Below are 11,318 nucleotides of genomic sequence, written 5' to 3'. Positions count from 1 at the left end.
GAGAGAGAGAGAGAGAGAGAGAGAGAGACACGACAAAGAGACAGATGGATAGCTATTAACCTTTTATGACATTGAAAGAATGCATGCTGCCCTCTGGAGTCCACAAAAGGACAATGCAAACCAAGTTTTTCTATCATCTTTAGTATTTAAAATGTTTAACGCTACAAGTTGGAAAATAAACTATATCTTTTACTTTTGCAATAACTAACACATAAGTAGCACAACTAACAGGGAAGGGTTATGCTGGTTTCTTAATTTGACCTTATGGTGCATGTTTTCATGAAGTAATGAGGTTTTTTCCCCTTAAAATTTACTCACTATGTCTTTCCCAGTTACCAAAGAGCAGAGAAATAAGTGTTAATGAAGGGAAAAATAGAGGATGAGATGAACAGAAAGCAAATTAATCTTTGTGCCTACTTAATATCTTTTGAAATATATATTACTTTGCACTTCAGATCATACTTTAAACTTTCTTAAATAACATGTATGCCAAGTTTATGAAGTGAAAATGTGGTTAAAAAATATGATAATTAAAGAAAAACTGTGAACATGGAATGGAAAATATATTCTTTCTATAGTAAGACAACTGTTCTCTTATGAAAGTTAAAATACCACAATGAAAGAGAAAGCCTTTGCTGCTACCTACTGAAGTGTGTGTGTGTGTGTGTGTGTGTCTGTGTGTGTGTGTGTGTGTGTAGTGAGATAGATAAATGATAGATAGATAGATATGATCTCAGGCTTAGAACATAAGAGATAGATGAATCATAAAAATGCAAAAGTTTCTATTTTGAGTATTCACAAGACTTAAGAAGTAGTCATTAGGAACCCAGATATTTGGAAAATTTCTTCCTGGAAAAGCTCTTCCTCCTTAAAATTAACAATTTTTATGACACTTCAAGGGTCATTTAAAATTCTAAGTCCAAGAAAAGCTGTTCTCTACTTCAATACATTTTAGAAACTTACTATACTTTTTGCTGTGTCAGCATCCCCAAACAATTCTACGATGATTTTTAGAGTGTCACCTATTCAGAAAGGTTTTATTTTAACATGTACACAATTAGATTGACTTTTGCATCACTCTTCTAATGTAAGATTATTTACCTTATTTTATACACAATGTAGTAAGAATCATTCAGGTTATTTGACTCATTTCTTAGCAAGAACGTGATGCAGCCTGGATTAAAAATACAAATGAATGACTTCAAATTGCTTCTCTTTTTACTTAGCAAACTTTAAGTCAAATATATATAAGCTCTATGGACTCAAAAGATAAAGGAAGTTCAAGAATAAATCCTTTACAAAGTCATGCTGATAAACAATGTATAAATAATAACTGTATTGTGAAAAAAATGAAGGAAGGGAACAAAAAGGAGAAAAGTGGACAGCGAAGGAAGGAAAGAAGGCAGGAAACAAAGAAGGGAGGGTAGAAAGGAAATTCAGCATTTCACTCAATGACATGTATTGCATTTTATATTTTTCATTTGGCAGAGGAAAGAGCATAAATATATTATTCCAACTATGAGGATGGCAGAGGTATTTCTGAAATAGCAAACTCAGGTACAGAGAAAAGAATATTGTGGGAGAGTAAAAGAACCTAGATTGACAAGGAGCCACAAGGGCATAGCTGTGGTTGGTTGGAAGCAATAGTTGACTATACAAAGACATTTAATGAGAAAAGAAAATAGAGCACTCTATTAAAGGGTACATTTTTAAAACTATTTTCCATCTGTGTTCCTAGAAATGTGAGTTCAATCAATGAATAATTCATCCAAGGGAGATAAAGGAAAAATGCAGAATGTATTCACTTGGCCAAGATATGCAGGACAGTCAACTGGTAACAGCTTCAGTTGCCCTGGCATCAAGGTTTAATTGAACCAAAAAGCAATTCTGAAATTTCAAGATAAAATAATTTCTTTTATGAAATCTGTAAAATTGGACAGGAGCTTTTGAAGACATAAAACTAAATTGAGGGTAAAATGGGCTTATGAATTCAAACCATAAAGGTTATCAATTTTATCCCCACCTAGTTTAGTTAAGCATAAAGTCATCATTTTCTTTCCATCCTGCTTCATTTTCTTTGCTTTTATATCCCTGTGTCACAAATTCAGTAGGCAGACACTATTGCAGAATGTAAAACATGAACGATTGCAATATCTTGGTTCCATTGGAAGCCATGATATTCTGGGATCCTATTTTTAGGAAAGCTTTGTCAGTTGACTTCAATTGCTTTTAAAAAATCTGATATATCATACTATATTGTAATATAGACTGATTTTTCTGTCTTCCACATGAGCATGTCAACTGAGAGAGTTGTTGTTGACATTTGTTTCTATGCCACTAGTACTTACCTCAGTATCTTGGTATATATTATGGTACTCAACAGATGTTTAAAATATGATTTGTTAGGGAAGAGTACATGATGGGGAAAATTATATACTTTAAAAGTATATACTTATATATATGGTGGGGAAAAGTGTATGATGGAGAAAAGTATATATGATGGGGAAAAGTACATGATGGGGAAAAGTATATACTTAATACCCAAATAGTGTTTTGTAACATAACAATGGCAATACCTTACTGGTATTGTGGAAATATATAAATCTAGTTTTGCTTTCAGTCTATGGCTCAATGAAGATGTTCTGCTAATATTAAAAGATGTGGTTGATCTTGACTAGATGTGATCATGCACTTGTAGTCAGTTTGTGGGTTAGCTGAGATCTGGCTGATATAGGATATCCTCAACTGAGAACTTACATCTTTTCAGCGTGTTCTCTAATCTTCCCATCGGTTAGTCCAGGCTTATTCTCCGTAATGTGCAGTCATCCACTAAAATTTCTAGGCTTGGAACTAGCAAAAGCCTCCTCTGCTTCATTCTATTGACCATAACAAGTCACAGCCCAGCCCAAATTCAAAAGTGGAAAAATAGACTATACCTCTTGATAAGAGAAGCAGCAGTCCCATTACAAGGCTCAAGGAGACAGTGAAGCCATTAACTGGTACGATCAATGTAGTACAGTCTACCTAAACGGCACTATGCTAACTTGCATATGTATCCAAGTAATCCAAAAGTATGATACGAATTTTCTCACAGATATATAAATAAATATAATTCAAGGGCTTATGCCAGATTTGTTCAAACTACTTTTGTTTAAAGTAAGTTTCTGATGAAAAAAAGGAATTTAGAAACAAAACAGTCATTTAAACACTGAGAACCACAGCTCAAACAATAAAGAAATTATACAATGAAGATGCTAATGAAACAGAGAAGGAAGGAAGGAGGGGGAGGAACAGATAATGACTAAACAGAGCAAAACAGCTAAACTGCTGCAATCAAAGCAAGTAGCAAGAAAACAAAAGGCACTGATTAAATTCAACCTCTCTGCTCCCAAAATAATATGTGTGCCGCATGGTTTTGGACAAACAGTATGGTAAAGATCTAAGTTAGAGTACAGCAAGCATTATCAATTCTATTTTCATTCCTATTAGAGGAAAGATGTATTTCCTTGATCAATTAGAAAAAAAAGTATGCCTATTAAAGTACTATTGTACAGCTATAGCAGGGCCACTTGAAGTTGTTTTATCCTTGCTCTGGCCTTGAAGCATTGGAAGAAAACCATATATTGTCATTCACATTCAGCTTGGCAGAGTACAAAATGATATATCATGAAACCCCCTGTATTTGCAAATCAAGAGACCAGTTGTCTGCTTACGGACAATTTCCATGGTGTTGCGGCAAAGCCAAGGCTAAAGGCTGAATGTTAGAAACATGAAATAATTAGCAAAAGAAGGTAGTGACAAAAAAAACCCAAGAAAGTCTTAACATTTCCCTCAGGTAGACTATACACAGGCTGCTTCCTGCCTCTAAGTCCCCGAACTGCTTCTCATGCAGGCCCTTACAGAATCCAGATGGCCTAACCACAGGGTCGCTTTACTCTCTTTTCTTAGATCATTTACGTTAAAAAAGTTGTAATTGTAAAATCTTTCTTTTCCCCTTTCAGATGTAAATCCTTTTAAAAGGCTGTTGACAGTTTTTACAAGGACCTGAGATCTATCCTTTTGAAGTGTAATCATTAAGGGAAATAGCACTCCTATTTTCTAGTGTCCCTGGCAGAATAGGGTCCTAACTTCTTTCTGGTGGGCCCTTTGCCCTAGGTGTAAAACTTCTCCTGTCATGAAGATACAAAGAAAGTTTACTTTTTTTTTTTCTTGTTTTACTTTAGTTCTGGGATACATATGCAGATCGTGCAGGTTTGTTACATAGGTATGCATGTGCCATGGTGGTTTGCTGCACCTGTCAACCTGTCATCTAGGTTTTAAGCCCCGCATGCATTAGGTATTTGTCCTAATGCTCTCCCTCCCCTTGCCTCCACCCCCTGACAGGCTACATGGTGTGACGTTCCCCTCCCTGTGTCCATGTGTTCTCATTGTTCAATCTTCCGCTATGTAGGAACGGAACATGGGGGTAAGTGTTGGTGCTGGAACCTGTGTTAGTTTGCTATATTAAGAGGGTTTCAGCTTCCTCTATGTCCCGTGGCAATGGACGTGAATATCTTCGTGTTATGCTGCATCGAGTCCATGGTGTATATGTGGATAGTCCGGAGCATTTTCTTTATCCAGCTATCATTTACTGGTGATGGAGATCACTTTTGGGTTTGGTTCCAGGGTCTTTTTGCTGTTTTGTGTATATTATTTGTGCCACAATAATACATACGTGTGCATTGTTATTTTATAGTAGAATGTTAAGTCTTAACATTATCTCTTGGGTATATGAGGGAGTCCGCAGTAATGGGGATTGGCTGGGTCAAGATGCTAAGTTCTGGTTCTAGATCCTTGAGGGAGGGCAGTGCAAAATCTTGTCTTCCACACATGGTGAACTAATTTCTATCACTCCGCACCCATAGAGTGTAAAGCAGCATTCCTATTGCTGAACACAACGCTCCGCCAATTCTTTGTTTTACCTGACTTTTTAATGATCAGTTCCTGATTCTAAATGGTGTGAGATGGTGTACGTCATCTGTTGGTTTTTTCATTTGCATTTCTGCCTGATGACCGTTGATGATCGAGGCGTTTTGTTTTCATACTGTTCTTGTTTGGTGTTCACATAAATCGTCTTTCTTTGAAGAATTGTCTGTTCATATCGCGTCACTATAGTTTTGTTGATTGGGATTTTGGTTTCCTTGGTAAATTGTTGTGGTTAAGTTACTGTAGAGCTCTTTCTGGATGTAGACGCGTTTGTCAGTATGGGTAGGATTGTTTTTTTATGTTTGTGTTCTGTTGTGGTCGTTGCTGGTGGGGTTTTTTTTTTGGGTTTTGCATTTTTTTTTTGTGTCAGTTGTTTTTTTTGATTTTGTTTTGTTGTTTCTGGGGGTGTTTTTTTTGTTGTTAGTTTTTGGTGGCTTCGCGATAAAATAATTATTCCTCCCCCTGTTCTGTAGGATTGCCTGTTCACTCCTGATCGATAGGTTCTTTTGGCTGTGGGGGGCAGAAGCTCTTTAGTTTAATTGATCGCTAGCAAGTTTCTGGGCTTTGGGCATTGCTTTTGGGTCATTTTAGGGTTCACAGGAAGCTCTTTGCTCCCTGCATTGTCCTGTAAAGGGTTTGCCTATGTTTCTTCTAGGGTTTGGAAGAGTTTAGAGTTTACTATTTAAGATCTTGTTAATCAACATCTGTGGAGCTATATTTTTTGTAGTATTGAGGTGTAAGGAAAGTGAGGGTTCAGTTTTATCGTTTTCTGACGTATGGCGAGGGCCTGGTTTTCCCAGCACCCTCGTTTTGCATTTTACTGATTTATTAAGAGAGGTGGAACCTTTCTCCATTGCTTTTTGTCCAGGTCGTGTTTGTCAAAGATCTATGAATGTGTTGTGATGATTGTGTTGGTTAATTTCTAGAGGGCCCTTTTCTTGTTTCCATTTGGGTCTTGTATGCTTCTGTTTTTGGTAGGCAGTCCAACGCTGTTTGGTTACTGTAGGCCTGGGGCGAGTTTCAAGTCCAAGGATTAGCTATGATTGTCTCTTGTTCAGCTTTCGTCCTTTTTGCTTATTACTTGGTCCTGTGGCTATTATGGGCTCTTTTTGGTTCGCATATGAAATTTAAATAGTCTTCTTTTTTTTTTTTTCTAATTCTGTTGAAGAAAAGTCAATGTTTAGACGATGGGACATAAGCATTTGAATTCCTATTTAATTACCTTTGGCCCAGTTTTCCATGGTTTGATTCTTCTATGCCATGAGCATGGAATTTTTTTTTTTCTTTCATTTGTTTTGTTCTCCTCTCTTATGTTCCCTAGCAGGGGTTTGAGGTCTTCAGTGAAGAGGTCTGCCACGTCCCCTTGTAAGTTGTATTCTGCCTAAGGTGATTTCTATTCTTCTTGTACTAATTGTGAATGGGAGTTCTTCACTCATGATTTTGTGCTTTCTGCTTCTCTATATGTTTGCGCTATTTATTAGGAGGTCTTGGAATGGCTTTAGCTTCGAGTTGGGTTTAATATGGCCAATTAGGCAAACAGCTGTCATAATATTTTTCTTTAAGCTCGCTAAAAGGGCTCAGAACCGGATTCTTTTTTTTGGAGGGGTCAGGGTGGATTCTTTCCACCTCATAATCTGTGATAGCGGCTTGTTACAATTTGGGCCAGAAGGTGCTTCTTTCATGTTATACTGTGTGAAATTTTTCATTGACACCTATCCACGCACATTAGGCAAAACCATAAAATGTTATAGGCCTTCTGAAATATTTATAAAAAGTGCGAAATATCTAAAGCAAGTAGCTGAATGTCTCCTACACTAATTTTAACTGAGTCAAATAAGTGTTCACTTTTTTGGTAAGCGCCCCTCTTATTCAGAACTGTATTAATTAGGCCTGACTGAATAGGTTGCCTGCTTGATATTGAAGGAAGGAAAAAGAGAGATGTCTTATGTCAGGGTTAAATTGGTAGTGATTGAACTTTGCTCTCCTGAAATCTCCTTTCGCGCGATGTGAGAGTGCAACTTTAGCCTCTAACAGCTTACGAGCGGCTGTCCATGGTTTCCCCCATGAAGAAAATAGAGAGGGGCTTATAATGGGAAAAAAAAAAAAAATTGGCCAGTTTAAAATTAGCTAAATTTTACTTGATTAAGTTTAATTCCATTCTAATGTACTTTTAACAGCTGCCTGTTAGGTTATAGGCCTTGTTTCAAGGCCTAAGGGAATTAGATTTCGATAAGCTTAGAGTCTAGTGAGGAAGACAGACATTCACACAATGACCTCTAGAATACATGCAAAGAAAAAATGCAGTGAGAGAGGGACACACAAAGAATCAAAGATTTTATAGGCAGGAGCTATTAGCATTCAAGTAGTATAAAGGAAAAGATTAGAAAAAGGATGCCCTATAGCCAGTTCTTAAAGAATGAGTGGCAATTCTAAGGACATACAGAGAAAGGAAGAAGATTCCAGGTGAAGGCAATAGATTAAAGATTAGTGAAGCATACATGTGTATGTGATGCCCTATGGAGGTGAAAACAAATTAAGACAGAGTCTGGTAAATTGATAAGGGCCAATCCTGCCTAATGACTCTACATTTTAAGAATTAATCCTGCCAAACGTTACTGAACTATGAGATTTGCACTTTGAAAGATTAACTTATAAAGTTGTTTTGAACTGACATACATATTATGTTATTAATTTATTGAGAAATAAATTTATTTAAACCACATCCATTAAAAGTATACAATATAATGAACTTTGATAGGTGTACACATCTATGAAACCACTACACAATCAAAATAGTGAATATATCCATCATAAGAGTAAAACACAGCCCCACATAACAACTGATCCACATTTGTCATTATAGACTATTTTTTCTTTTCTAGAATTTTGTATTAATAGAATTGTAAAGTATGCACATTTTTATGTATCTAGCTTCCTTCACTCCACATAAGGATTTAGAGAGTAGTACATGGTAAATGTGAGCTTAAATTTTTAAGAATCTGGCAAATGATTTTCTAAAGTAGTAGTACCATTTTACGTTTCCACCTGCAGTGTATAAGAATTCCAGTGGCTCTACATGCAGAACAACAATCGAATGTTTTAGTCTTTCAAAATAAGTTTTAGCCTTTCTGGGGAGCAGGAAGTGGTATTTCATTATGACTTTTGTTTGCATTTCCTTTTTGACTAATAATTTTGAACATTTTTTCATGTGCTTGTTAGCCATTTTATACCTTGTGAGATATATGTTTGAATCTTTTCCCTATTATTTATTAAATGTTTTCTTAATATTGAGTTGTAAGAATTATTTGTATTTTTTAGATTCAGATTTATCATAAGAAAAAAATACATTGAATATTTTCCCCTCCTGAGACTGGCCATTTTGATTTTTTAATGTTGTCTTTTGAAGATAAAATACTATAATTTTAAAGTCCAATTTTATTAAGTTTTCATAGTTCATGCCTTTTGTGACCTAAGAAAATATTACTAATCCAATGTTAAAAAAATTTCCCCTGTGGTTTCTTCAGGAATATTTATACTATTAGCATTTATGTTTACATTTATGATATATTTCCAGTTACATTTTAGATATTGTATAAAAGTTGATGCATATAGAAATGTATTTGTTACAGTATTATTAGTGGGAAAGAGTTTTTCTTCACATTCAGTGCCATGGCAATTTTGTAAAAAAAATCTGTTCATAAATACATCATTCTATTTCTGAACATTCTATTCTGTTTTATTAATCTATATATGTGTATTTTTGCTAATTCCACATGGTCTTGATTAGGTAACTTAACAGTAAGCCTTGAAATCAGATAACTGATATATTCCAATTCTTTTATTCTTTCTCAAAGTTACGTTGAATAATATACTTTATTTTTATTTAATACAAATTGAGAATCAGCTTGCCAATTTTTACAAAAAAAGGCATGCAGAAAATTTTACTGGAATTGCATTGAATCTATAAATCATTTGGGCAAATTGTCTTCTTAACAATATTGTGTCTCACATTTTTTGATCATAGTATAGCTCATTACTTATGTCTTTTAAATTTTTCATTAGAATGTCTTATAGTATTTCTTGCATATTTTTTCTAGCTTTGTTGAAGTATAATTGACAGATAAAAATTTCATACTTACATCTCATATAGTTACACTTTGTGTGTGTGTGTGTGTAGTAAGAAAATTTAAGATCTACCCTTTAGCTAGTTTCAAGTGTACAATACAGTACTATTAACTGTAGTCAACATGCTGTATATTAGAGCTCCAGAATGTATTAATCCTGCAAAACTGAAACTTTGTTCCGTTTGAGCAACATCTCTTCATTTCCCTCAGCCCGTAACCCATGTCAGCCACGATTCTATTCTCTGCTTCTGTAAGTTTGACTTTTTAAGATTCTAGATATAAGTGTGATTACATATTTGTCTTTCTGTGCCTAGCTTATTTCACTTAACATGTTCTCTAGTTTCATCCATTTTGTCACAAATGACAGCATTTCCTTATTTTTTTCTGATTCATATATATATCACATTTTCTTTGTCCATTTATTTCTCACTGGGCACTTAGGTTGCTCCTGTTGTTGATTCATAATACAATTTTGCCTGCAGTGTGAGCTCTTGTCATGGGAAGCAGGCAATCGTGATGAAAGATCTGGCTAAATATCTGTGAAAAGATTGTCATTTTGGACAGAGGTACCTGACAGAGTTGGATTAGATGGAATATGGGGCAAGCCCAAATGAGAGCAAGCCATTTGCTCTAATCTTGTGTATGAACCTACAGAAGGCTCAGTCTCATAACCAATCTACATATAAAGGAGGCCTCTCCAAACCAGTAGAAGAAAGACTGGTGAACTGAATTGAGCTTTAAACCACAGCAGAAAAAGAAAGAAAGAAAAAAGTCATGATCTGTACCTAACTGGACAGATTATCTAGTAAAATAGAAGTTTCAATATTCTCTAGCAAAATCCACGCCACAGAGTTGACACAGTACACTTACAAAAGATCAGTAAAATGTGACAACTTCTAAGGATAAAAATCAATCAATCAATAAATGTGTCAGAGTGCCTGGCTTATGCCTGTAATCCAAACACTTTGGAAGGTCAAAGTCAGAGAAATGCTTAAGGCTAGGAGTTTGAGACCAGCCTGGGCAAAGTGGCAGAGACTCCATTTCTACAAAAAATTTGCTCAGCACCTCAGGCAGTGGGAGGAGCAGCAGTGGCCAGGCAGCCCAGCTTCACAGAGGCTCTCAGCATCTCAGGTCTTGCAGGCACCCAGCAAACGCACTCCCTGCCACTAAGGTGCCCAAGAGGATGGTCAGCTCAGCAGAAGAGGCGGTGAAGGATGAGCCCAAGAGGACATCAGCCCAGTTGTCTGTTAAACCTGCTGCTGCGAAAGTAGAAATGAAGCCAAAAAAGAAAACAGGAGAGAATAAATCTTTAGACAAAAAAGTACAAAGAAAAGGGGAAAAAAACGGTTCAAAGGGAAAACAGGGTGACATGGCTCACCAAGAAACTAAAGAAGATCTACCTGCAGAAAATGGTGATATGAAAACCGAGGAGAGTCCAGCATTTGATGAAATGAGAGAGAAAGAAGCCAAGTCTCATTAATACCAAATACCATGTCTTGTCCCTGGTCCCTGTCCCCATCCTTGTACAACCCAGAGGAATATTTTATTAATTATTTCATAAATGTAAGTTTATTAGTAGCTCTAGAAATTTTTTTATGTCAAGCTCGCTTTTTCTTTATATATTTATGAAATATAGTTATTGGATTAATAAACCATAAGAATGTCATTTTTTTAAATTATACTTTAAGTTCTGGGATACATGTGCAGAACATGCAGGTTTGCTACATAGGTATATACATGCCATGTGGTTTGCTACACCCATCTACCCATCATCTACATTGGGTATTCTGCTAATGCTATCCCTCCCCTAGGCCCCCACCCACCGACAGGCCCCAGTGTGTGATGTTCCCCTCCCTGTATCCATGTCTTCTCATTTTTCAACTCCCACTTATGAGTGAGAACATGTGGTATTTGGTTTTCTGTTCCTGTGTTAGTTTGCTAATAATGATGGTTTCCAGCTTCATCCATTTTTCTGCAAAGGACATGAACTCATCATTTTTATGGCTGCATAGTATTCCACAGTGTGTATGTGCCACATTTTCTTTATCCAGTCTAACATTGATAGGCATTTACGTTGGTTCGAAGTCTTTGCTATTGTGAACAGTGCTGCAATAAGCATATGTGTGCATGTGTCTTTATAGTAGAATGATTTATAATTCTTTGGGTATATACCCAGTAATGGGATTGCTGGGGCAAATGGTAATTCTGGTTCTAGATCCTTGAGGGATC

General features: G+C 36.0%; 1 pseudogene; it reads left to right on the top strand.

Annotated features, from left to right (window-relative positions):
* The window catches only part of LOC108526385 (non-histone chromosomal protein HMG-14 pseudogene), a 93,439-nt pseudogene extending 82,870 nt beyond the window's left edge, over nt 1-10,569 (top strand).
* Nucleotides 10,570-11,318: the final 749 nt, after the last annotated feature.

Source organism: Rhinopithecus bieti, unplaced genomic scaffold, assembly GCF_001698545.2.
Source record: "Rhinopithecus bieti isolate Rb0 unplaced genomic scaffold, ASM169854v2 scaffold_2554, whole genome shotgun sequence".
In the NCBI taxonomy this organism is placed as follows: Eukaryota; Metazoa; Chordata; class Mammalia; order Primates; family Cercopithecidae; genus Rhinopithecus; species Rhinopithecus bieti.
Note: the sequence above shows the minus strand (reverse complement) of the source record. Positions and strands in the feature narration are given on the sequence as shown.